The sequence below is a fragment of the Perognathus longimembris genome, chromosome 10 (genome assembly GCF_023159225.1).
Source record: "Perognathus longimembris pacificus isolate PPM17 chromosome 10, ASM2315922v1, whole genome shotgun sequence".
Taxonomy (NCBI): domain Eukaryota; kingdom Metazoa; phylum Chordata; class Mammalia; order Rodentia; family Heteromyidae; genus Perognathus; species Perognathus longimembris.
The window spans coordinates 59,480,844-59,507,285 of NC_063170.1; the positions used below are offsets into that span (position 1 = coordinate 59,480,844).

The window sequence follows — 26,442 nt, forward strand, 5'->3', positions numbered from 1 at the left end:
CTTAGGAAAAGGGAGCCTGACACCAGTTTTTACCATATGGTTCCTTATAATGTGCTGGCCTGCTGTGGGGGACTAGCAGTTGAAAGTTATAGCACAATACAACCAAGTAGACCAGCTGATAAATGAATGTGGCCATCTTTTGCAGAGTTAAGAGCACCACATGAATTTAAAGTGTTGTTGTAGCTGATAATTAAGAAGACAAATCTCACCAGCTGAGGCTCAATTCAATCTGTTACCCAGTAGAACAGATTGTAAAAATACTTGTTCAAAGCTCTTTTGAACCCTTAAGTTATTTTGGAAGCTGCTCTATACATAAAAGGAAATTGTGAATGGTGTCTGATTCCTGTTTGCCTGATGGAAGAGAACGGGTTTAATTGCCCTTGTGAACTGTCAGATAAGCTTGATACAATAATCAGTTATTTACTGGAAGATGCTTGAATGGATTGGTATTTCCATACTGTATACAGTAATGGGAGGAGATTTTGAAAGTCCACTCTAAACATCTGTTCCAACTAACTCATAAGAGAGTTATTCTTCTCAAAACCCCCAGTTTGTCCATTTGCCCTTCATTGCTAGCTAGCCCTTGTAGCAAATGGATCTGGTAGTCTCTATGCTCTCTGCTGTCTAGTTAAACTGCAAGTGCCTTTGTTGAAGCAGTTACACAACCAAGGTAAGACTTACAGGTGGGTTTACAACAGTCACATAGCTGTTATGGTAAGCACTATGGTGATTCCTCAAATACTTAAACATAGAAGTACTACATGATCCAGCTACTAGCTGTTCAAAGAAAATGGAAGCAGTAGAAATCTAATTGCCCATTCACTGATGAATGGAGAAAGAAAATGGGTTGCCTATGATATAATAGGAGAGTATCCCATCCTGAAAAGGATGAAAATGTGGTAATAATCTGAATGGAACTGGAAGACATCTCAGTAAGTGAAATGAACCAAGCACAGAAAGACAAAAACCACACAATCTCATTCTTGTGTGGAAGTTGAGAGTAGACTGGTGGTTTCCAGGGGTTCTGAGAGAGCTCGTGAAGAAGGAATGAGGGAAGGATGATCAATGGGTACTAAACCACAGTTTGGTAGGAGCAGGGAGTTCTGCATGCTACTGCACAGTAGATTGACGATAATGATAATGTACCATGTGATTCAGAAAAGCTTGAGGAAAAGATTCTTGAATATCTACATCACGAAGGAAGGATAAATGTTTGAGGATGTAAATAGCATCACACAATATATACATGTATCAGAACATCACCCGCTACCTCATACATATGTATAATTATTACATGCCAATCAAAATTTTTTTCAACCTTAGCAGGTCATATGCCATAAATGCATACCATTATGATTTGTCAAGCAGAAATTTTAAAGGGCAAAAATGAGATAAAAATAAAACAACAGCCACATAAACATTTCTATGTCACTTTGCATGGGCACTCACCTCCATGAAGAACAGGTAGTCCTAACCTTTTAATAGTGCATTCGATGTCGATAGTAGCATTTACCTGTGGGAGGAAGGTGGAGGAAGGGCTTGATGGATCCAACCTCTGCCACACACCAGCTGAAGGACTTTGGGAAAACAAGTCACTGGCCTCTTCAGTCTCGGGCTCCTTTCCAGATATGGTAGGACTTTTATGAAGAAAAGTGATATGTTTGAAATGTTAAGTACTTTGTAGAATGGACTAAAAAATGGTAGCTATCATTCTGTTTCTCTCCAGAAACAGAGTCAATAGGACAGGTGCATACATAACATACATACATATATATGTGTATATATATGTATATATGTGTATATATCAATATATATGGATATAGATAGATAGATATACACACATGAGAAAGAAACAAGGGAAGAGAGAAACATTGAGACTTTTTTGTTGTTGGTTGTGGGGCTTGAACTCAGGAACTGGGTACTGTCCCTGAGCTTCTTTGTGCTCAAGGCTAGCACTCTAGTGCTTGAGCCATAGCACCATTCCTAGTTAATTGGAGATAAGAGTCTCGTGGGTACTTTTATGCCCCAACTGTCTTTATACCGTGATCCTCTGATCTCAGCCTCCTGAATAGCTAGGATTACATGTATGAGCCACCGGCGCTTGGCTCAGGTGGAGACTTTTAACAAACTAGCTCATGCGACTGCAGAAGCTAATAAATGCACAGTTGGCAGGGAAGGCTGGTAGGGAAGACATGAGGATGTGTTCTCAAGTAGGGTCCTCAACTGAGCGAGGTTCACTCAGAATATGGAGCAACCTGCTCTACTAAATATATTAATCGTATCTTTAAAGAAACATCTTCACCAAAACATAAAGAGTAATATTTGAGTAGCCATCTGGGTACTGTGGTTTCATAAGCTGACATGAAAAGTGAAATCACTTTCAGAAATCACTTTTTAAAAATGTCCTGATCCTTTTCTGAAGCCCACAAATTAGCTATAAGCAGAAGATAAGCTTGGCAGCTCTGGTTCTGTTCTGTGCCTATCTTTTCTCTGAGCCATTCACCTTGCAGCAACCTTAGAACCTATGAGATCCAATCCAGCCTAGCAGTAAATCCAATGCTTTGTAGCTCTTAAACACTGTGTGAAGACTCTACTTATTGATCCATTGGCTCCTGTACTACAGCCATGGAGGCAGATGCAATTATTACGTGTAACATAAATATGGAAAAATGTAAGAAGACAGATGACTATACTAAAACACACCAGATGTAAATACATTTATAACTAGGTTTCCTTCAGAATAACCTAGTTCCCAAGTTCAGCAAATTGCGCTTCTAATTTTCTTTAAAACAAAAATATTTTTGAGCTGGGTGGCTGGTGGCTCATGCCTATAATTTTAGCTATTCAGGAGGCTGAGATCTGAGGGGTGTGGGTTGAAGTCAGCCCAGGCAGGAAAGTCGGTGAAACTCTTATCTCCAATTAATCATGTGGAAACTGGAAGTGGATCTATGGCTCAAAGTGGTAGAGTACTAGCCTTGAGTGAAAACATCTCAGAGACAGTGCTGGGGCCCTCAGTTCAAGCCCCATGATCAACAAAACAAAATTTAAAAAATATGTATATTTGTTTATATATACACACATATATAACTATATATATAGTTGCATATAGCTATATATACATATGTACACAGATAGATAGATACTCAATTGCTATTTTCTTTGGAATAAGAAGAATGTAAAGTTCTTTTATTCTTTTCTAGGGTACATTGATTAGTTTTCTTTGAATAAGTAAGATCAGTAAAAAAAATTGATCACTGTTATCACAGGAGTACTCCAAGTATCTGATTTAACAGTATCAAGTTAACCAAGTCCCCATGCATACCTATAAGAAAAGTTAAACTAAGTCTGGACTATTGAAAGAGAAGTTCTGCAATGTCAATATCAAACTCACCTCTATTAAAAGTGTGGGATCTGATCCATGGCAGACTGCGCATAAAGTTCTGAGGAAATGTGGGATCTAGTCAGTCACACCATATACCTTTATGGTTTTGAGAGTATGCTGGTCCTGGGGCTGGAATTCATGGCCTGGGCACTGTTTCTGAGCTTCTGTGCTCAAGGCTAGCACACCACCAGTTGAGCTACAGTTCCACGCTAGATTTTTGGGTGGATAATTGGAGATGAGAGTTTCACAGACTTTCCTGCCTAGGCAGGCTTCAAACCACTATCCTCAGATCTCAGCCTCCTGAGTAGCTAGGATGACAGGCGTGAGCCACTAGCACCAGGCTCGCCTTCATTCTTGACTGCAGGCCCTCTTACGTACATGAGAAACGCAAAGAGACTTCTTTTAAATACCTTAAATGAATATGCTAACATGTCAAAACCTACTAGATGGCCAGGTGCTTTGGGTTCAAAGTGGGGAAAGATATGTGTCTGAAGATAATATAAATGATTGGGTAAATTATTTAGGGGATCCATTTTATTACTCACCTCTATCTCTTTTTTATTGTAGATGCTAAAGTGACCACTACAATGATCCCTTACCTATCACATGAGTTACATTCCAGAGATCCTTGTGATAGGTGAAAGTCCACAAAGGAGCAGTATTATAGTTATTTTATTATATATATATTTATTTAAGACTTTATAAACCCTTCCCACTCTCCAATAAACCTTTCCCATCCTCCTATTAGCCTCTCCCACACTCTTATAAATGCTTCCTACGCTCTTAAACACTTTTTACACTCTTAAACCTACATACTTTTAACAACATATAAAATTCCCTATGGGTACTCACCAGCGAAGTAGACTACAACTCGAATGATGAAGACTGTGAGTTATGTAGCAGTGCAGTACTGATGGTGCTGAAGGTGATGACAATGAGATGAATGTGCTACACAGCCAAGAAGAGCACTGCCGCTCTTGTGAAGGCACCACGTCATCAGACACTTCATCAGGTAGTGCAGTATCTGTGCCTTGGGCCATAACTGCTATCATAGGCATGACTGATCTCTTCATCCGAGTGATGAACATAGTTATGCGGAGCTGCTGGAGTTGCTTTTTCTTCTGAGTGAGAAGGTGTTTACAAACTGACATGCCACTCCCAACTGTATTTAGGAAGTACAAAGAATAAAGCATCTCAGGAGTCCCATTCTTCAGCTACTTGTTGAAGTTCGTTGGCCATTCTGACCATGGTTGCAAGACGATTGGGTATTAGGCCAGCCTCCTCCTCTTCCCCAACCTGTAGTTTGTCTTGTTCCTCATCCTCTTCTTCCCTTGCTGAGTTCATCTCAGATTTATAGCCCTATTCCTTGGTGATGGATTTGAACATGTTATGCAGGTACTGACTGCTTGGCTTCAACTTTCAGAGGCAGCTTCTCCATGCAGAGAAACACTCTTGAATCCAAAGTGTCTTTGAAATTTGTTAAACCAGTCCTTGCTGGCACTGATGGGGTTGGTCTGGTGGGGGAAGCACTCAACTATCCTGCTTCTCCTTCGTTGGCATCTTCATCTTCATCCTCATCACCATGAACACCCATGCTTTCCAAATAGTGATCATAAAGTGTCTTGGCCTTTGTTCCGATGATGTTGGTATCCAGTGAGATAGTCTTCTTCCTTCAGTCATGTAACCGTGGGGCCAATGCAGACTCCATCCTCACAATGGCCCTATTGCGGAAGTGACCACCCTCTTTGCAGTCTTGTTAAAAGTCATCGTTACCCAAAACCTATTAATATTCTCATTTTTTTATGTAGTGAACAGTAGATAAGTCGATCCTATAGTGGTGGCCTACAGCTGTAGCTTTTGCCTTCCTTTAATAGGTTGAGAAGTTCCATTTTTTCTTTGATGGTAATCATCTTTCTCTGGTGCTTGGGTTCATTGCCAGAGCCTTAGAAGGCACAGAACATTTGGTATGTTAAGGCTTGAAATAAATACAAACTTTTACAAAAACTTCACAAAAACAGAACACCGCAGAGCAAACCGCATGTGCAGCAACCAGACATCAATATGAAGAGGACAAGGAGAGATGCTGAACATAGGGGGCACGGTGCGGGACAGCAAACAGACGGATGCTACAGTCACTGAGCCAATCAGCACCTAGGATACAGAACACGGTGCTGTAATTGGTCGCCTTCCATTCCATCAGCCAATAGTGTGCCATGTACAATTTCACTGTTGACAAACTTGAACAAGCAGTAGTGGCACACTGCATTTCCATTGTGCCATTCCGCTGGTGCAATATATACTGTATTTTATTTTGAGTTAATATTCTTTTAATATGTTTGAGTTAGCATTTTAATACTTTTTTACATTTTTGGGCAAAATAATTCAAATCATAAGTATTATGTAAATGCCTATATACTGCAAAGTGCCACAATATAGCAAAAACTCTGCAATACAGAATTCAAAGTGTGTGTGTGTGTGTGTGTGTGTGTGTGTGTGAACGATGGGGGAATTGCTGGGCCCCACCCAGGATCCTAGCTAGTTTCGTTCTGCACCTACATGATGAGAAGAAAAGTGCTTGCATTTTAGAAAGCAGTGAATTAATGGAGCTTTGAATAAATACATTCACATGGGTCAGTGGTTTCCAGTCTCAGCACCATCCTGGCTATAGACCCCTCTGCTGTGGGGCTTCTCTGTGCATTGTAGGTTGCTCACCAGCACCTGTAGTCTCTACCCACTAGATGCAAGTAGCACTACCGCACACCAGCTGTGACAGTCAAATACATCTCCAGACAACACTAAATGTCCCTGAGGAGCAAAATCCTCCCTGCTCCCACGAAGTACCTTGGACACAGGTCACAAAGGAAGATTTGTTGTTTTCCTGAACTACGCCTATGCTGAAGAAAAAGAAGCTGATTTCTGTACATAAGATTATTTTCTCATAGAAGTATTACAAAATCCAAACTATAAATAACAGGAGTGAGAAAATATTAAACATTTATTACCAAAGCCCCTACAAATGCAGTAATAAATAAGAGCTCTCTCTCTCTAAAAATACTAGAAGTCTTTTTCAAAGTTCTAATCACTGATGATTTGGGTAGCATTTCTTTGAAATTTGCACCTTTGAAGTGAACTCTGATATGTTCATGGAACTGGATGTTAAATAAAGAGATAGAAAGGTCTAATTTGCTGGTTCATTAAGTTAGCTTATTTCAAGACGTTGTGCATATTGCTTTAAATTTCATATTGCAGAGCAGGGGAGACAGTAGCAGCATCTAACTGTAATGCAGTGTGGCAGACAATTAGGAGCGCAAATGGATTAAATCTCATTTCATCAGCGATATACACTGCGATTATTATTTTATTGCCAAATACAGTCAGCACTGCATTTCCTCAACAGTTACTGTGATACCTGATTTGCATGCTGAAATTTGCATTAAGCACAATGGTGACATCTGGAATTGGGGCCACGTTTCCTTACCTGATATTACCCAGTTCTTCACTATCTGTGTTCACTCAGCTCTGTTTGCCCAGTTTAGAAAATGGAAAATGCTCTGAGAGGATCAAATACGCTGATTGGGACAATCACAGGTCTGGAAGTAGCTCAGCCTCGTGAGTCACACCCTGCATTAGGAGAACGGGGACTGTGCAGGGGATAGAGGAAATGTGGGGTGATGAGGGGTGGATAGAGATGGGGTGACAGGGTTATGGAGGGCAATGGGGGGGATGGAGGGTAGTGGGAGGTTGATGGGGGTGATTAGGCATGTGGAAGGTCATGGATGGCTGATGGTAGGTGGGGTGTCTATGTGTGTATGTCTACATGGAGTGGGAGGAGTTCCCCTTAAAAAGAACAACAGGACAGACCAAACCAGGAGCCAGAAACAACATTGTGTGTCAGACAAAGCCTCTGAGAAAGATGTATTATTACACAATATACACATAGCACCCACTGAGTCACAGATGCCAGAACATGGAATTTGAATCCAAAAGTCCTGGGTGACCCTAGAGACACTGACCCCAAACTGTGTTATTTTGGACAAATGACCTAACCATTCTGAACCTATAAAACAGGGATAGGGAAGAAGGACACAACGCCCTAGGGTCATGGTGATACAATCATCCTACAACCATCCCCAGAATTTTGCTGGCTTCATCGTCGCTCATTCAAGCCGAGTGAAGTAAGCGGGATATAGCCAGCTTCTCTTCATTTTCCAGCGATCTGTGTCATGCTGCCACGGTGAAGTTTTGTTCTCCTGTGTTAAATATTTAATCACTGGGCTACGAGTGATGTTGAAATGAGAACACTCTCAAAGTGTAATGTGCACTGAACTGTGATTCCATGTTTTAAGCTATTCCCATGGATGTCTTTTGTGTTGGTTGTCAATCTCTTTAATAAATACTCATTTCCATTTGAGAGTGACAGTGGATTCATTGGTTTTCAATCTCTTTTTTCAAAGGGCATATTTTTAAGCACCAGTGGGTTTTGTTTTGTTTTGTCTTTGTCTCTTTTTGTACTCTTGGAACATGGCTATTCACTGGAATTAAAGAACATTTCTGACATATTTCAAACAACTTCACTGAAGAAGGATGCAAACAAGTGTATTGCATTAAGGAAAAATACAAGTGGGAAATGTCTTTTTGAAGCATGGATAATGACAAAATATGTCAAGGATGAGGTAGAACTACTCATTCCTGACATTCTCATGGCCATTCCTGGCAACAGGCATACAGCGGCACTCTCCCTCTCCACACAGTTCTCTTAATCTGTGCCCAATATTCAATTTCCTTCCCATGATTCAGCTGATTTATTATCTCCCTCTTGAGTTGAATGGCTAAAGATCCAACGTAACCCCATAAATTGGTTTCAGCGTCTCAGCTTCGTTACCCAGAGTCATTAAACTCCCAAGTAGCCTGTGTGACATGGCTCCTTCAAACACATTCTTCCTTGTCCAATGAGCTGTCACAAAGTTATATGGGCATCAATAACAATATCATCTTTGTTGTTATCATTTTATGGCTAAGGACACACAAAAAAATAAACAGGACTGAAGAAAATGTTAAAAGATATTTGTGGAACATAAGAGATGACTACTATAATGTATCCTGTGTACATGATTTAGCATGTACATTTATACTATTAAATTTTCTTTGCACTGGGCCTTAAATCTGTTATAGCATAAAGCATTATAGGAATATGTGACCTGATGACTCTGTACACAGAGTATATCTCCGAGGATTAAGGAGGATTAAGGTAATTATGGAAGATTTTCACCATCTCCTCAGTATAACCAAAAATCTTCTGTTGAATATCTGCAAGTAACATTACAGTGTTCATGGGGTAGGAGTGGTGGTTCAAACCTGGAATTCCAGCTACTCTGGAGGCAGAGGTGGAAAGGATTTCAATTCAAGGCCAGCCTAGGCAAAAAAGCTAGTGAGACTCTCATCTCAATTAATGAACAAGTGGTACCTAACTGTCATTCCAGCTACCTGAAAGGCTGGAAGTAGGAGGATCAGGGATGGAGGGTAAAATCATGAAACTGTATCTGAAAATAGCCAAGGTAAAAAAGGGTTGGGGTAAGGATCCACAGGTAGAAAACCCGCTTGATAAACATAAGGCCCTGAGTACTCCTAAAAAACAGAAATGTTATAGTGGTTGAGAAAGGAGAAAGTCAAAAGAAGGGCAGCCTTCACCAAACACAAGTCTCAACCTCCTTTCAGCCTAACGTGTACTGTGGAGTAGTTACGGGAGCGAACCTAACCAAGTCAAGCCAGCTTTTGTCACTGCAACATAGATACTTGAGATAACCAACCTACAAAGAGAAAAGGCTGATGTTGGCTCACAGGTTTGGAGGTGCCAGTCCTTGACTCACCTTCCAGAGGCTCTGGGCCTAGGGCAGGAGCAAAACCCTGTTCCTCAAAGCTGGGGTGAAAGAGAAAGCAGCAGGAGGAAGGGGCTGGGCCCCTCTTTCCTCTTCAAGGGCATGGCCCTGGAGAGCTGAAGACCTCCCACTGGGCCTCCCAATAGTACCACATGGTCTAATTAAGTAGCCTTCTGGGTTCATTCACGATCCGCTCTAAAGCCTGAGCGTTTCAATCTTGTGGACGTTTGAGTTTTTAAATCTAGGAGAACTCCAGGTGTGTTGGTCTTCGTGTGAGTGACTGAGCCTCCATGCTGCACCCTGCACCCTGCATCTTCGGGAGGCCTCACCATCAGCTAAGCGTGCCTCCCTGCCCCCTGACGTCAGATCTGGTCACGTGACCTGTCCAGATACGTGGAAGTGATGACGTGTCTCATGGAGGTGTCTCCCTTCCATCTGTGCCACAGGAAGCGGTGCCCTAGATCCTAGTAGTGACAAACACTCATGCAGTATTTACAGAGATCCTACTCTGTGCAGAGCCATGAGGGTGTGTGTATGTGTGTGGGCAACAGCAAACAACACAGACAGAATTGTTACTCCCGTGGAGCTTATAGCCCCCATCAGGGGGTCCCCTAGACCCTGTTAGGAAGGTCCATTATTTGTCTTTTTCCCCAAGCTGACACTTGCACAGACAATAAAAGACAATGTTAAGTCTCATGGCTGGTATCTTGACATAGGGGAGGCAATGGTACCAAACCGCAGTAGTAGTGATGTCATCAGCACCAGAGTGTACTTATGCTTTGAGAAATGTCACTTGTGGGTTGAAGTGGGATAGCGCCAGCTGAGCAAGCAAGCTCAGCAAGTGTGAGACCCTGAGCGTGCACTTGGTACTGGAGAAAGAAAGAAAGGAAAGAAAGGAGAGAGGGAGGGAAGGAAAGAGAGGGGGAGGGAGGGAGAAAAAAAGAAAGGAACGCAAGAAAGACGCAAGGAAGGAGAAAGAGAGGGAAGAAAAGTAAAAGTAAGAAAGAAAAATATGCTTCATAAAAATAAGAAAAGAAAAAGATGCTTCGTGTCTTAATGTCTCTGGAGAAACAGTAAGAAGCACTGATTTGATTAAATCTCCACTGTGAGATTAATACTATTCTAATAGCCTGTTTGCCACAATGGGAATAGTACATAATGCACTTCTGCTGCACTGTGAAGTAAATGACAAATGACAAAAGTGACAAAAATCCTGGTTAACCACTGACATGCAAAAGTCAAACACCTACCTCACAACATAACCATCCCATAACCATACTCCAATCAGGTTCAAGAGTTCCATACACAAATTAAATGAAAAGAACAACTCGAAGAAAATTAAGAAGGATATATTTATTATAACCCTGACTGGAGCTACTTCCTTCTTGGGATGGCTCAAAGGCCAGACAACAGTGGAAACTTCAGGTTTTCCCTTTATGTGCTACAATATTATTTTAATTTCCATGAGGATTTTTAAAACAATAAGAACAATAAAACTAACCTCAAACGCAAACAAAACTAATCTCGGCTGGCATTCTTAACCAATTGCAACACTGGTTTCACTGGTGACATAGGACGAGGCAGGAGGTTTTAAGCATGTTTTCCTACAACCCATTGCAGCTCATTGAGGAAACAAGTATGAGCACCTCAAATCCACATTTGTGCCCATGACAGTAATGGCCTGTTATCTCAATTTTGCATTGAGATAACAGATATTCCAGGGGGCGAGGTTTTTAAAGTGCCTAGGACAGTTTATTAAAACCACCATCAGAAGGGTAAACACAACCTTATGGTGTTCTGCTTGCAACAGTCAATTGGGAGCAGCTACCCTTAATACTTTTCAGGCCTAAAGACTCTTCTCTCTGAAAGATGGCGCCAAACCTAATGGCTTCCAATTGATTTTTTTATTAAAGATCCATGCAAAGCTTGCTTTTCGAGCCACAACCCACAAACATGGGAAGGATATGAGTCAAGTTCTTCAGTTCATAGGATCTCTCTTAGCACATGCCACACCCTTGAAGGGATTAAAAAAGGACATCCCTCCCAGCAGACAAATTAGAAAAAGGCACCTCCTTTGATTGGAAGAATTAGAAAAAGACATCCTTCCTCTGGGCGGATAGGGCAGAGCATCCATTGGCTTTCCATTTCTCTTAGCTCCTGGGCTGGAAGGCATTGGGGAGGGAACAGCCTGGCCTTCTGTGTGCCTTCGCCCCACATCTTCCCAACATGAACTCTGACTCTTACCGTCTGGCTACTGAATGAAACTTGACTGAAGCAACAACAGGTAACATAGGTACATGCTATCCAATTCCTCCTTGAATTAAGTGTCTGAGTCAGAAGGATGAGTGTACATCATCCTAATAGCTCTCTCTCTTCTATATTAGATTGTGGCATCAGATGCCAGGAGACCATAAGCCAGATCTGGCTCTTCTCTAGTTTTGGTCAATAAAGTTTTATTGGCTCATGTATAGATTCATTTACGTATCAACAGGGATGTTTTCATGCAGGGTTGAGTAGCTAAGATCACATGGCTCATGAAGCTTAAAATAGTTACTACTTAGTTCTTTGGAGGAAAAGTTTCCTGACAATGGCATAACCTCACCAACTGGCCTTATCTGGATCATTCTGTTGACCTTTTGTCTAAACACTGAGTGAATTGTTTGGCCTATAAAGATGGCTTATATAAAAATATCCATGGGTACCAGGATTTTACAAATGCAAAAATGTATCTTTCAAAATGATCCTTTACAATCTCAAATGTGTTTCTGGGAAATAAATCTATAAATTTATAATAAAACCAAGGGTGAATATGACAACACTTAGAGATGACCCAGGCTTTCCTTCTATTAACTCACGGAATGAAAAGTGTTCCTTTGCAAATGAGCTTATTCATTGATTTGTTTCCTCCATTGGATTTTTTTTTTTTTTTTTTTTTTTTGCCAGCCCAGGGGCTTGGGACTCAGGGCCTAAGCACTGTCCCTGGCTTCTTTTTGCTCAAGGCTGGCACTCTACTTATTCATCCACAGGACCACTTCCGGCTTTTACTGTGTATGTGGTGCTGTGGAATGGAACCCAGGGCTTCATGCATGCTAAGCAAGCACTCTACCACTAAGCCACGTACCCAGCCCCTCCCCTGTTGGATTTTTAAGTCAAGAAGAAATATGTCCTTCAACTTGCTATTCTTTTCTATTTGGATGTTAGGCCAGTCAGAGGCAAATTTAGGGTTCACTGCAAGAAATCAATGTATGTAGTACCGACTCAATTCAGTGACTTTTGTTGTTGTTGTTGTTAATTTTTGTTGTTGGTTTGTTCATTTCAGTCAGCTTGTTCTATTACCTTCTACCACCTCTCACTCTCTTTGGAAACAAAGACATTTTTATACCTACACCATCCAGCCCAGTACCCTGCTGCTAACAACCAACAACAGAGATAGCCAGATCCAAGTTCAAATCTCAGCATCCTGCCATTGGATAGTTTATTCAGCACCTCTCAGCCTCGGTTTCCTTAGCCATGCCCTTTCGAGATTGTTGGGAGGAATAGAATGTAAATGTATGAAATGTAAATATTGCACTATATGTGTCTACTTAATATGCCTGTATCATGTAAATCTATTAATTTTTATTTAAAGCAGTAGTTAGAGCTTGAGACCACTTTAAAAGGAGATTATATAGCCACCTCATTAGCATACTGTTATCTGACAACACTTGCATAGCATATTTGACAGTAAAATGTAAGTTTGCCCTATCCACATTTGATAAATTATACCATTATTCCTGTCTAATAACCAAATCATATTTGTAATTTCCTAGTATGGCCTATGCTCAACAGTAACTATATTATGAGAGAATTTTTTGAAATTCTTTCCTCCCCATTATCCTGTTTAGGACCTTAAATGGATGTTTGGCAAATGGAATAAATTGATAATTCACTGAAAACATTTTTCCCTTATAACATTTAATAATTCAACTTTGAAATGACATTTTTAAAATAGCATTACAGACTCAATTTACAGCCAAATGTTCAAACTATATAGAAGCCAAATTAAAATGCAGTAGAAAAAATCGTGACAACAGTAACAAGTATTATTTTGAAAACAACGATTTTAGACAGGACTTACTTGCAAAAATGAACAGCATCAACACACTCAAGAGCTACAGGGTACTTGTTAACTCTTACCCTAAAAAATAATAGAGAATTAAAGTCAAAGACTAGGGTAGACAGAAAACCCCAAGAAAAATATATTTTTTTAAAAACCCAACAGCACATGTATCCAATTTAAACATCAGTTTTAATTGATTGCAGAACTCCGAAATAAAGCTAGCCAATATGATGTTATATAACAAGAAGGAACATTTTCTTTTTTTATTGTTATTATAAAGGTGATGTAAAAATGGGTTATAGTTACATAAGTCAGATGAGTATATTTCTTTTTGGACAATGTCACCCCTTCCCTCTCTCTCTCCCAGTTTTTCCCTCCCATCCCCACCTACAAATTGTATAGTTTATTTTTAATGTTGTGAAAATAAATGTAGTGAGTACCACAGCTGCATTTCTTCACCTTTTGTCCATCCATTTGTGCGCCCCTTATCTTCCCAAAGACAGATAAATGAACAAACAAGACACAAAGAAAAGAAAAACAACAATGAAGAAAACTATCCCTCTTGTTTCCATTTCCTGGAGGAGCATTTTCTTTTTAGATGGGCAGACCTGATCTTGCTGAAGGAGAAGGTGAAGTCCTTGTCACTGTTTATCACAATTAAACTTGTAAGTATACAAAACATCTGCACACAAACAGGTGGCTGCATCTAGCCTGGTGTGTGTCTGGTCCTGAATAGGAGTAAGTCCTCACACAAGGAAACAGGCCTGTTCTGCAGAAAATGGCAGCCTCCACAGTCCCACCTGCCTTCACTCATCCCTTGCCTGAGACAGCCAAGCTTTGTCCTCATGCCAAGAATATTTGCTTCTAACTCAGAGCATGGAAAGATTCCCTGTAGGCCAAACCCAGGGCCTGAGGGAAAGCTGCCAGATTAAATCCAAAGTACTCAATTAAATTTGAATTTTAGACAGACAACTCCTAATTTTTAGTACAGACATTTCCCAACTATAGAATGGCATAACTTCATGATGGCGAGAAAGCAATATGCCTTCAGTAGGAACTATGCTTTTAATTTGCATTTTTCACCCTTTCTTGAACTAGTGATAAGAGGTAGGATATATTCTCCCAGGACTAGACAGCGGCAGTGAGCCCTGGCTCTCAGCGGGTCACCAGATCCCTAGTGGAAACCAAACTGTATGGTGCTCTGTGTTGACTCTCATTTTAGGATATTGTGTTTTGTCCCACTATTTCTGCTCCCATTCCTAGTTTATCCATTCCAGCCATCATCATGATTAATGCCACTGCCCAATCAGATTTTGTCTTCTTTGCCACTCTATCAATGGGAGCATGCTGTGTGTGTTTAAACATGCTACCTTACAAAATGAAAAAGAAATCTCCAAACATATAATCCACTGAACAAACTGACCACTGTTGTAGTGGAACAGTTCCTGAGCCCAGAGCTAGGTCTTGTCTAATGCCATAGTCAAACGCCCTTTAGAAATGGTTTCCTCTCCCTTACAACACAGTTAACCTAGTCCCACTGTTTGAATATTCTTTTGGATTGGTTCATTTTGTTTTCATTGAATTCATTTAGGAGCTTCAGTTGTATAATGGTGTGGGATGTGAGGGCAAATCATGACAAGGTGTGTGCCTCCTAAGTAAGTTATTCTCCCTTTGCTGTTAATGTTTGACTTGCTCTATTGAGCCAGCAAAAGGCAGCAAAAAGATAGAGCTTTTGTTAAAAGGGAGGAGAAAAGTATGCCAATGCCATTTAGAAAAGACCTTTAAAACCTGCGGTGATTATACAAAGGGATCCAGAGTGGTTAGGGAGAGATGAAATAAATGGCACCCAGTCATACCTCTGACGTGGGGAATGCGTCACTTACTTGTTTAAGAGAAGGTGCTGGAAGTGGAGAGGGTTGGTAAGAAACAGAGCAGAGAGGTTGGGCATTTTGGGGGGCAGCAGGTGCTGAGTCCATCCTATTAATTAGCTAGACTCATAAAAATACGTCTATGAATCAGCTTTTCAAAGTTGGAAAATGAGGAGAAAAGAGAAAAGACTCATTTGATGTGCCCTTCAAGTAATTGCGTCTGAAATTGTGTTCATCTCAAGAATGTTTTACAAACTTCCGATATGTATGTAAAAAAAAAAAATCAGGGCAGGTGTCATATTCCTTTTATTTGGAAATTTGTTTTCTAAGTGACTCAGCCTCATTACTTTTCATAAACCTTGTCACTTGATGGGACACGGCTAAGTACCATCTCTGGCCCACCATTACAGCAAAGGTAGAGAAGACAAGACCGGATAAACTAAACACCTCACAGTCTTATACAAAGCCAGGAGAATGAGTAAACTAAATTCAATAAGATAAATGCAAGTGGGAGGATTTGTATGCTCCTTATGGGGGGAATGAGCTTTACCTAGCAGGAGAGAAACAAAGGATAAATGGTGGGCTACAGATGTTCACTCGGAGGCCCCTCTTAGCTGACTCATCCAAGGTGAAAATGGGATGAAATATCATCTGTTCTGTAGTGAAGAAGATAATTAACGAGCTACTCATTTCAAAATTGAAAGCCTAAAGAAATAAAACAACTGGCCTCAAATTTCAAAAGGGAAAAGTGGTTCTGTGTTTGAGAGAACATCAGTCCAAATCACAATATTCATGTGTGAATATGAACGCTTACTTGGTTTTGAATGAGCTGTAAGTCAGGCTGGCGTTTTCTAGGCACTGTAATGATCAACTGTAACCACCACCTTTAGGAAAGTAAGGAGGGAGAGGGACAAGTTTCCTATTAGTTTCTTGGTGGTAAGCTTCCTTTGAGACAGTCAAATGGATGGTGCCATGGGCTTGAATCTGGTTTGTTTTAAAGGTTCATGTGCTAAAAGCCATTAGTGTGCTGCCTTCTGAGGGAGTTAAGTCCCTCATTCTACCTCTGGCTAGTTCTGGCAAGATGATTGTTATACAAGAGCAAGGTGGCTCTCTGTCTAGTGTCTGACCTCCTGTCTGCATTCCCACCAAGACATCAGAACCAATATGTCAGCTACCATGAAGTTCTAAACAGAAGCCAAACCAGTGGGGCCTCGTTATTTTGCATGTTATGCCTCCAAAACCATGAGGTAAATAACCTCTTTTCTAACTTCCTTGCTACAGGTATTTTGTTATAGCAATGGCAAACAAACCATTACAGATTTTAAGTGTAGAAGCCCCTCAACTACATGCAGTGACTTCAAGGTACCTCTTCAGGCCATTGTTCTCCCTCAGATTTCACGGAAATAAAAACAGTACTTGAAACAAAGAAGTTATTCAGACAAAATGGCAGCAAAACAGTTCAGTCCTTCGCTGTAATCTTTGGTCCTATGCAAGTTTGAAGGAAAGGGGGGGGGAGGGGATCAGCCAAGCCTGCATCTGATGCTGCTTTCCCTCCAGCTGAGCCGTGTGAATCTCAAGAAAAGACAAATCTTCATCAGAAACCCACTGAACGAGGTGATCTACATAGTACAAAACTTCTGAGGAAACATGTCCTTTCCTTTCAAAGCATGGCTCCTCGGACATTTCTTTCCTTGACTTTGAAATATCCAGCCACAGAACAAACCTATTAAATGATCATTTCTAATGAAACTCCAGCTCAAAGGGAAGTGTTCTGGGCTAGGGGCTGAGATCTGTCATCAGTGATGGGATTACATGGTGAGCAGGTGACTCACCTTGTCCTCATCCCGAAAGTAAACATCCAAGTTTGTGTCCTGATGAACATTGGTGAGAATTAAACTTCTGAAATACATTAGCTACCAGTGGGCTAGGTAAGAGCCAAGGGGTAACATTTTCCTTAATGTCTGAATGAAGTGCTACCAAAACAATAGTTGACAGTATGTCTAGAAGTTCTTCTCAAATGTATGTCATGAAGCACATACTAGAAATTTGCCAACTGATTGTGTGAAGTAACTTGCTTCACCTTTTACTGTAGAAATTACATAAACCCAGCTGGCTTTCATACCCACGGGTTCTGCTTTCTTACAATGTTTTCCAAGGTGTGACTCTGCTTCCACATTTCTGAACAACTGTTTTGAAAGCTTGCTGTAACGAAGACTGCAAAGCCAAAAGTCTTTTGGCTTTGTCACATTCCTTCATAACAACCTCCTCTCTACCATCCTGAGCTTATCTTCCTGTGCCCTCTTCCCTGTGTCCATGAACATCTCAGTCTCTCTTGGGAAGACTTGTAGAGTTCATCAATTTATCCCACATTTTGTCTCTATGGAAGTTTGAAACCTTGTGTGTATGTGCTGAGACAAGACTGTGAGGTTCAATGGTTCACAGAGAGAGTTTCAGGAGGTGAGACGGGCAAGGGAAGGAAGTTTTATCAGCAGGATAGAAATGAGAGCCCTTGGGATTCAGGCCTGTTGGGGACCTCGCAGAGATGGTGTAGAATGGTGACAGACTTAAGAGTATGTCTCCATGAACTCCCGTCAGGCACTGGCTCATCAATGGTATCCACCTTTGCTCTCCTTCCCTACTTTCATTGAGTTTCAAAAAGTCAATGGACTCTTCCTCCCCAACATGTATCCACTACACATTTTCTGTCTACTCGCGTCTACTTATCAGCCTCTTGCAGGGGGCATTGTAAATCCTCACAGCCAGAAGCTCAGTGTTCACTCCCACTTCATCCCCACCTGGCCATGAGCTGCCCAAAGACCATGGTCAGAATGAATGTGTTTCTGTCCTGCTCAAGTGGGACACAGCTCTTGACTCGATTAAAGCCCAGTGTCTCCCTTTCACTCACACTGGACCCCAGACAATCAAATACACTTGACATCTTTGTGGGACCTTCATCCTGTCCGTGGCCCCTTTCTGGTCATAGGTAGGCCAATCTCTCATTTGTTCTCTGGATTTCAGCTGTCATTGCTTTCTCTCAACTCCTAAATCCAACATACCCCTTTGTATCCTAGTGTCTTTGAACATGAGGTTCCTGTTGTAATACTCTCTGCTGTTTACTAACAACTCCTCCTCTTCTCCCTCTTCCTTTTCTTCTTCTCGAATTACTTAAGCCTTTCTTAACCAGCTCCTCCCATAAATTATCATTTACTATCCCTTCATAGGTGATAGTGTCTGGTTACATATTTGTATCATGTCTGCATTTCACATCACTTCCCATTACAGTTAGTGACCTGAACGGAAGTTACATATACTGCTACTTGCAGTTTGTAAATTACACAAGTGCCTGTGTTCACCCATCTGTCCCTAACACCTCATATGAACTAGTAAGCACTCAGTGTTCAATGCCACTTATGTGGCCCAAATATGAAGACTTTGCCTTTCTTTGCTGATCTATCTCTTAGTCTTTCTTGCTTAGATAAAATACTCGGTAAACAATCATGGTTCATAAACATGGCTCAATCCTCTCCCCAGAAATTTGAGAAACTAGTTGTAAATACAATGATAAAGGGCCAAAGGAACAAAATCATTATTATCATTATTATTACTATTATTATTTTTACCAATAACTAAACCATGCTGCGCATTGTTAGCAAATTAACTACAAGAAGAAAGGAATATTCTCTGAGACTTGACACACTAATGTAGGAGACTTCAGAAAAATAGGATGATTTTTGTGAACTTGCGAATACTGTGTTTACTCTCAAATTTGAGAGAAAAAAATTGCATGTAACACTAATACAAGTCAGATAATTGAGCAATGACTTAATGCTTTGGAAATTTAGGGAGCAGATATGATAGCTTGTTGTGTTTCAGAAAAAGCAATTTCAACAAAGACATAAAGTATACAAATGGGAAGAGAATTGATTTCACTTAATTTTGTTTGATAGAATTTTAACACTTGAACAACTGCTGTTTGCCAGACTTTAAGAGCTGTAAACTTCTCCTTTCTTCTTAATGGATCCCAGAGAGAAATATATCCATTTGTTTCTTCACAAATGTTCACTGGAAGATTTGAGAGATAATAAAAATTCTCTCCTTGCTATTTAATTATTCAGTTGACTGCAAGAAAGATTAAGCTTCTCAAATGGGCTTGTAACTCAGAAATGATAACACATGTTTATTGGAAAAGATGGCCATATAATTTCAAGACAAACTAGTGGCAATCTAGATTCTTCTTAGGACTATAGCAATCTGGCTATTATAGAAGAGCTATATATACATATATGTATATATATATGTATGTATAGTGTGTATATACATATAGGCAATCACAACTTTTTAACTTGATAGTCTTGAGTCTGCTTTCTGCAACCCCCATGTTCTTGAAACTTTCATAATGCACAGCAGAGTGAGTAACAGGATAAAAGGTAACTGTAAGACAACTATAATTTTTTCTGTTTAGCAATTACATTTTCTGTAAGAAGAGTTTGATGTATATTTAATGTGAGATTTACTTTTAACCATGTACATATCACTGAGGATAAAATGCATTCAAAGAAAGTACCATGTTTTGGATTCCGGGCAAACCTCTCAGTGCTGCCATGAATTATGGATGGAGTGCTTTTCCTGTGATGCGTGGGGCTTGCCTGACACCTGGCAGGCCAGCGCTGCTCTATTCACTTTGCACTATGGAGCCTCCATTCCCTGGAGCCATTATTTCAGGGAGAAACAAAAACAACACAACCAGAAGCCTACATGAATGATTCATAGTAGAACAGTCTAGAACATGGGGCCCAACGGGATACACTATTTGATGAAGCCAGGGCTAGAGCTTCTGCGCAGTGTAAGACAAGGATGTGTTCAGCAGCTCCTCCAGATTCGCGAAGCTCAGGCGGCTCTGTGCAGTCTCACACCCTCCCGTGGTGGGCAGGAAGTATTCACAGTTTATCATGATGAAGCATTTCCTCAACACACACACACACTCACACCAAACACTCTTCATCATCATCACACACCATACCCATGTACAACAACAACACACACATGCACATACCACACACACATACACAGCACAACATATACACACCTACACACCATACCACACTCACAAACACACACAGGCCACACACATATGTACAACATGCCACGACATACCACCCCCCCCCACACCTCCATGGTAGCATGATTGCTGGCATCTCTTACACACTTAGTATTTTCATCTTGGTTATTTAACCACCCGCTTAGTATTACAGAAGCAGCACATTTACACGGATAGAACTTCAGAAACCACAAATGAGAAACCTACACGATACCATCCATTACCCCCAAATCATGTTTTAGGCCTTGGTGCACTGTTGTCTTGATCTTTATGGCTGGTATGTGCAACTCTACTTGTATAAATGCAATTTGCATGGATTTCGCTTCACTAAAAGGAGATGGCATTCCGCGTGCTGTTCTAAAACTTGTCTTTTCCAGCCCATTATCTCTCCCTTTGTACTTCCATATTATCATACATACTGAACTAAGCCATATTCAGATTTCCCCAGGTAGGCCACAAAACCATTGTAACTGCTTTGTCCCATCCAGAGATCCTATCAAGAAACATGGCTGGCTCTGAGGTCACTTATTCCCCTCCATTCCACCTGGATTTCCTTTTGGATGACGACTTATGGTGCACATGTGACTACTTCAATATACACATAAATCTACTCCAATGGAAAGTTCAGCTCCTCCACTGCGGGAGCCTCATTCCACTTGTTGAATAAATGCCTCTGGATAGTGGCTGGGATTTGGACAGTGTGCTGGAATGCTTCCTTCATGGAAGAACATTCTATTAGACATGCCAGCTGGAGATTAAAACTGTCTATACTCCTTAAACCCAGGCATGGCTGTGTGGACTCTTCTTGGTCAGCAGGAAGTTAGCAGACAAGAAGCAAGAAGAGACTCAGCCAATGCTTGGGCACAGGGTTTGCCTCCTTTCACTGTCCCAGGGCTAAGTTCATCAGAGGAAGATCATCGGGCTGGCCCATTGGAGGGGAGACCCCGGCCCACTGGCAGAGTGCTCCCAGCTATTCCAGCTGAGGGCCAGTCCTGTGAACGGAGCCATCCTAGAGCACTTCAGTGATGGGAGGCCCCAGCCATCCAGCGTCTCTGCCAACTGCCTGCCACGGGACTGGAGTCAATTGAGATCCACATCCCCGCCCCAGCCACGAGCTGACTACAGGGTAATGAGGAGTGAAAAGAGGATTGATTTTAGCCCTTCTCCTCTGTGGGTGGTTTGTTACTCAGCAGTTATGGAGATAGGAATTTAGTGGTGTCATTTTGGTCCTGTGTCAAAGCTCTGCTCTTCATCCCTCACCTAAGAAATCAATCAATCAATTCATTGGGTTTTATAACATGAAGTTTGCTTTATTATTTTTTTTTTACTTCTCTGCACTCCTTCTGCACTTATTACTGGTATTCTTTTTTTTTCATCACCTAGATTCATTGGTGACCATATCACAGGGTCCCCACTGAAAAGACAGACTATTTAATTTAGCAGCTACTTCATGGCCATCCCATATAAGGTTTATTCCAGATGTAGCCTTTTGGTTCATTTGTTTGTTTTCATGCCTAAATGGGGGTTGAACCCAGGGCCTTAAATCAAGATTTGGCTCAAGGCTAGCACTCTACCACTTGAGTCACATCTCCTCTTCCAGTTTTTTAGTGGTTAATTGGAAATTATGCATCTTGGGGATTTTTCTGACCATCTAGCTTCAAACCATAGTCCTCAGATCTCATTCTCCTGAGTAGCCGGGATCGTAGGCATGAGCCAGCAGCACCTAGCACGTTTTAGCTTTTTTCAGTATCTGCATGAAGTCACTAATTTTCTATATTAAATGCATTTTACTTATACATTTTATTGTAAGTCTTGTTATCAGAATACAACATAGGACCCTCTTAACAAATTTTTAGGTGGATAATACAGCATAGTTGATTATAGTTACAATGTTGGTCAGCCCGAGTGATTTTTGCCAGAGCTGAAACCACAGTTGTTCTTAGCCTGTAGAGTAGCTAGGATTATAAGAGTGGTCCACTGTACCCAGTATAATTTTTAGATAATCAATTGACCCAACTTTGGCCATCAAAGAACCTTTGTTTGCTTTTTATGTCATTTGGACACTATTAATATTGGAAAATAACCTTGCTTTCCAACCGAGCAAGCTATGTCAAGTTCAATTGCTATCTTCCTTCACCCTGCCCTGGAACTGGCTTCCAAGGAGTCCCAGGTTGTTTAAGCAGGGACAGTTGGGACTCTGTGGTATTCTTTGTGGCTGAGACAGCATGGATTGCAAACCATTCTATTTATTTAAAAACTTAATTTGGAGCCTATAAGGACTTCCCTTCTCTAGATTTGCTCTTTGGTCTTGAATCACCTCACAGAATTTCTCATGCATGGTGCAACCTTCCTGTGTTTGGCTGTTGGGTGGGTTCTCAGCTTGTAACATATTTCAGAATTCTCCCTTCCTTCCTGTTACACCATTGTGGACTTCACAGCAGCTAGGCTACCTTCAGCTTGGGGCTTCTCAAAGGGTGCCTGATGCCCTGGTTTTTCTTGAAGATCTTGATGCTATTCTGTCTGTAGTTGTACATGGTGCTCTGTATGCGTTTCAGAAATCACAGAGGAAAGACTGAACACTGAGAAGGTGCCATGAGTCCAATATACTCAGTCCTCATCCAAACAAGGGCCTGCCCTTTGCTACATGTCGGGGAAAGCAAAGGCTGTGACATGAATGCTTCCAATCAAAAGCCACTAGGGGGGCTGGGAATATGGCCTAGTGGTAGAGTGCTGGCCTTGTATATATGAAGCCCTGGGTTCGATTCCTCAGCACCAGATATATAGAAAAAGCCAGAAGTGGCGCTGTGGCTCAAGTGGTAGAGTGTTAGCCTTGAGCAAAAAAAAAGCCAGGAACAGTGCTCAAGCCCTGAGTTCAAGCCCCAGGACTGGCAAAAAACCAAACTAACAAAAAAAAAAGCCATCAGGGACTTTTGCTAGAGGAGATGGATGAATGAAAGTCAGGAACTGTGAGGAGGCGAAATGGTTGGCTCATGGACGGAGGCTAAGGCTAACATGGGCAAAGGACTGATTTCTTAGGGTTTCACTGGAATATCTGGGCCCAGCTTTCCTAGAGTCAGACCAAACATAGGCTTTTTAATTTACTTACGCAACTAAAATTGCTTTTGATTAAGTAATTAAGATAAATGGTTCTCCCAGAGAGTACAAAATACAGTATGGTTCCCACATATGCGGTGATGGTTACTTTCGAAGATAAAAGTTAGGTTTCTTTCTCTCATTTGCAAGTACAATTATAACAACAAAGAAAACAACCATACAGATTTTTGAGAACTGTGCAAGGCACTTTACATATTATTTCATTAAATCTTGCTTCCAGCCAGGAGATAAATATTCTTATTCCCAATTTATAGCACTAAAAAGAAACTGAAGCTTTGAGAGGCTTGTATAATTTGATCCGATAACTGGTAGGTGGTACAGCTTGGATTGCAACCTTAGAGTTTTGAACCCAGACTCTATAACTCTACATCACTTAACAACCATTTATGACATAAAAACAAAAGTAAAGACACTTAATCCAAAGCAGCCAGACAAATCACGGATCGCCATGGTGCACAGTTAGGAAATATGACTATGTGTTTAGCATCAAAGCTTTGTTAATGGCTCACAATGTTGGAGCCTACTCCAAACTCTCCCAACAGTGTGATACAGTGGCTTTATGCCAGATTGTATAGCCCAGGGCCCAGTTACACTTTGCAGAACTCCTCACATTGATTTCTCTGGAAAATGACCACTGTTAACAATTAGCAGGATAGCCTAGCTACTGGACCTGCAGGGTAGAGGAAGACCAGTCTTTCAGGATAATCATGCCTCTCTGTACTGCATGCAGTTTCTCACTCCAAAGCAGTAGAACTTCCCCTTCTAAAGAGAGTGCTTTGAAAGACACACTCTGCCATTTTGTGGAGACAATTTCATTAGAGTGTTACAAATTGAATTAAATTGCTAGCCATTTTTCTTCTTAAGTATGCTCAATAATAAATAAGCTTCACCAAAATGATGCTTCTATTATGGAGTCATTTTCACCCCATTTCTTTCTAGCACCTTTCTGACAATCATCCCATTGTTAAGCATTCCTAGCTTAAAAAAAAACAGCAAAGTAAAAGGAAAACAATGAAAATACTCTGTCCTATCAGCATCTAATTGGAACATCTCTGGGGAAAGGTTTGCTGCATTTAATATCTACCAGTAATATTTTTTAAGTTTACAGCCAGCCTACCTCTGGGAAATTAATACTAACAATAATGTGAGTGAGAGTCAATTGCCATCCACATATATAAATAAGACATCACAGGCTTAGAGAAGTTAAATAGGCTGATAAAAATCATATGGCTTGGCTGGGAGCTAGTGGCTCACACCTAAAACTCTAGCTGCACAGAAAGCTGAGATCTGAGGATCACAGTTCAAAGCCATCCTGGGCAGAAAAGCCCCTGAGATTTTAATTAGCAAAATAAATAAAACCTTGATCAAGAAAGCCAAGCAAGATCACAAGGTCCTGAGTTTAAGCTCCAGTACTGGTATGCGCGTATACACACACACACACACACACACACACACACACACACACACACACACAACTTGTCTAGTTAAGTGAAAGGGTCTAAACCTGGAAGGTATCAGCATGTATGCTTACTGATTTACTGAGAACTTCAGTCTGTGCAGATATGTCTTCTCTGCCCAGAGCCTGTTGTTCTGCCTCATTCTCAGGGACTTCTTGCCTTCTCAGGAGACCTTCAAATTCTGAGGTCCACTGGAACTGCTCCCTCAGGAATCAAAGTCTCCTGAAAAAGTCTCAGCCAAGAAGAGCTCTCAGTGTGCCTTTAAATTCCTAGATGACTCTCAGTGGTCACATCGTTTCTAAGGAGGGAAGCCCATGATCACACCACCTTATCAACACACTATAGTTTAACCTAAACAGTGAAGACTGAACCATTCTAGTTGAATCAACTTCCAAGCTGGGGCTGCTAGTCTGTGTGATATCATTACCCAGTGCTATCTTTACAAAGCCCCTGAAAATCTTGCTTCTAATCCAATGCTAAGGAGACCTGACTTGGCTAAAGTTCATAATCTAAGAGAAAAGTCTAAATGACTCTCAAGACTAAGCAGTATAGTGATTATATGGTAGCACACACCTATAATCCCAGCTATGTAGGAGGTGGAAATGGGAGGATCGAAGTCCCAGCCTACGTAAGGAAAAGCCTGAGACTCTTACCTAAAACCAAACACAAAAAAGGGCTGGGAGCACAGCTCAATGAAAGAACCTTTGATTAGCAAGTATGAGGTCCTGGGTTCAAAGCTCATAACGACTAAACGAGGTTTGTTTTTTTAAAAGCAGTACACATGTGTGTGTGTGTATATATATATATATATATATATATATACATATATATGTATATATATTTCAGCTGTAGGACACTTCAATTTAGCTTCAGGGAAAAAGCAACTGTCTCATATGCTTCTGATACATTCCCACTTTGAAGGACTAAACGGAGCACCGGCAGGCTGTCCACTGATAGACATAATGGCTCACAGATCTTGACTTGCAGAGCCAATTGGTGAATGAAGCCTCTTCAAACAAGGGAGACAATGGAGTTTGTTCCCAAGACTATCTTTTCCTTAGATGGCTCACATAGTGGGATCTTGAAAATAAACGTTTCTCTCTTTAAAAAAAAAATCCTCAGATTGCCTGTTCCATCTAGAAATGCAACAGAACAGACACTGGGTCTCAAATGAAAACCCCACAGGCTGTGCATTTCAGGCATGGGCCATCATATACAAATGGAAATTTGATTCTAACTCCCTGGTAAGTTCATGCTAGTCATCACGAGCACCCGAGGAGCAAATTCATTTGCAGCTTTCGTTTGCTATGAGGTGGGTGCCAATGAGACCACATGGCTGGCTTGTAGCTTCCGGAAGCTGTCAGTAGACATGGCTGAAAATGGCGCCTCTCAGTCTTCCGTGGCATTTTGTGTGAATGTCTGGTGTCACTGCCCACTTCTTAGCCCCCTCTCAGTTTGAAGGCCGCACTGGAAGGAAGAAAGGAGCAGGTTGTGATGTCTCGCTTACCAGGAATGGATGTCTCATCCTGCGACACGCCAGCTGTGTAA

The 26,442-nt window shown here is 41.1% G+C and overlaps 1 protein-coding gene across 8 annotated transcripts in view; it reads right to left on the bottom strand.

Annotated features, from left to right (window-relative positions):
* Positions 1 to 26,442, bottom strand: part of Prok2 (prokineticin 2) — a 174,767-nt gene that overhangs the window by 38,403 nt on the left and 109,922 nt on the right. For 3 of the 8 annotated variants that reach the window (XR_007212380.1, XR_007212382.1, XR_007212383.1), the window contains 3 exons: positions 16,592 to 16,710; positions 13,376 to 13,435; positions 4,465 to 5,324 (listed from right to left, as the gene is read on the bottom strand). The gene's annotated coding sequence lies outside the window, so the exon portion shown is untranslated. Of the gene's footprint in view, positions 1 to 1,445; positions 1,808 to 4,464; positions 5,325 to 6,642; positions 6,655 to 13,371; positions 13,436 to 16,591; positions 16,711 to 26,442 lie in introns of those variants that run through there. The other 5 variants (XR_007212387.1, XR_007212386.1, XR_007212385.1 and 2 more) reach the window with 4 other exon arrangements.